Genomic DNA, 1,751 nt, shown 5'->3' with positions numbered 1-1,751 from the left:
GATTAAAGATATCCAGCAAATGAGAAGCTATATAAATGTAATGTCCAGCTCAAAGAAAGGGAGTCCACATCTTAACCTGCTTTAAGTGCAGAAACCTGAAACTTAACCAAAAAAATAAACTGGAGTATAAGTTGATATGCGTGCATAACAGGAGCATGTTCACACTGGCCATTAAACAGACAAAACCGAAGACAGAACCAAAATGAACATATACACTGCTGTAAGTAAAAATATAAAAGCAATACTGCATATAAATAACATAGGGTACTTAGTAAACACAGTTTTTGTTAAAAAAAAAAAAAAAACTAGTCCATTTCAACAGCTTCAAGGTGTACCAAAATCAGAATGGTCCTAACCACTAATATTAAAACCTTACCAGTTCATTTTCTTTCGTGAAGTTAAGGGTGTGACCTCCCTTTCTTTGAGCTGGGCATTACATTTATATATAGTAGCTTCGCATTTGCTGGGTATCCATATTCGGGCCAGGTCCTGCTTGGCACTTGTTCACACTGACGTCACTGTGGTGGTCATTGACCATTATGAAAATCATATAAATGTTAGCATAGCCTCCTTAGAGAAGCAGCTTTACTAAGAGTTCTGACAGGCAAGTCAGAAGTGTCCTCCAGAGTCTATTACATCAGACTCCTAGACTCCTCTGAGAGCCAGGCAGACATCTCCCAGGTAGTCTAGAGAGCACATCTAGTCACCATTAGTGTTCAAGGATAGTCCTAAAAACATGCAGCGTCCATCAGTCTCAATATCCTGAAGGTAATTTACCTAACTTTCTGCAATCTTTTTCCATTGATTTGTTTGTGGATTGTGAATGTTTTGTTAGTACCATGGGTTTATTTCATCCAGAAGGTAAAGTATGGCACGATCATACCTCTCCTAGCCATAAATCTATATTGGCCGAGTAGAGTGTCTTTTTTTTCACATTCATGCAGTTGAATTATGGGAAAAAGCCAAACTTGTCAACTTCCTGAAAGTTCATACTGTACTACTGACATCCCATGGACTGTTTCAACCTGAGAAAATATTAGTTAGTAGGCTACCTACTAATGTGGCTATCTCCAGAAACAAAAGGTTAATCTCTGTATGATGTATAGCTGAAAATTTTGCAAGTGTGTGGTACTCACCTTGAGACCTTGAGGGAAAATTTAGATAAACCACTGCAAAAATGACAAATAAACTTCATACTTTGAGTTATTCAAAACCTTTTATTACATCTAGAATTAATCATGCTAAGTGTTATCACTAATTTACCCAAAGGTTTCCTTCCTTTGCAAAAAATAATCATCCTTATTCTCTTTTCCAGTTCTCCAACAAGAGTATGCATCTGAAGAATATTCTCCGTTGGCAGTATCCTTGTCCTATCTGGGAACTCTAGCTTGGAAAAAGATATATTTCTACATTAAAAAAGGAAAAAACCTCATAAAATATCTATTAACCACTGCTTAAAATAAAGTGATTTTTTTAGGCCAAGATTTCAACAATTCAGTAAGATTCCTGAGGCCTAGAGTCTTATCCTCAAGTATTGCATTCCTGTGTTATTGGAGCAAATGTGTAATGTGGTCTCTCGACCACTCCTAGAGTTTTTCTTCACTGAGCGTCAGATTATGCCAAAGGCAATCCTTTCTATGGATCTTTACACTATTCAGTTTTGAGAAATGTGCCACTCCCTAGGGATTTTCTTGCCTTATTCTCATCTGTTGTGAGTTTCAGGCACCTTACATAGTGTTCAGGTGTCAATT

General features: G+C 37.1%; 1 long non-coding RNA gene across 1 annotated transcript; it reads left to right on the top strand.

Annotated features, from left to right (window-relative positions):
* Window positions 1-592: 592 nt before the first annotated feature.
* On the top strand, window positions 593-1,482 carry LOC141100778 (uncharacterized). Its single transcript, XR_012234773.1, has 2 exons — window positions 593-768; window positions 1,316-1,482. It is a non-coding gene; the product is annotated as an uncharacterized lncRNA (long non-coding RNA).
* Window positions 1,483-1,751: the final 269 nt, after the last annotated feature.

This window comes from Dendrobates tinctorius, unplaced genomic scaffold, assembly GCF_039654945.1.
Source record: "Dendrobates tinctorius isolate UK_male_01 unplaced genomic scaffold, ASM3965494v1 ptg000107l, whole genome shotgun sequence".
In the NCBI taxonomy this organism is placed as follows: domain Eukaryota; kingdom Metazoa; phylum Chordata; class Amphibia; order Anura; family Dendrobatidae; genus Dendrobates; species Dendrobates tinctorius.
This window is presented reverse-complemented; position numbering and strand designations above follow the sequence as displayed.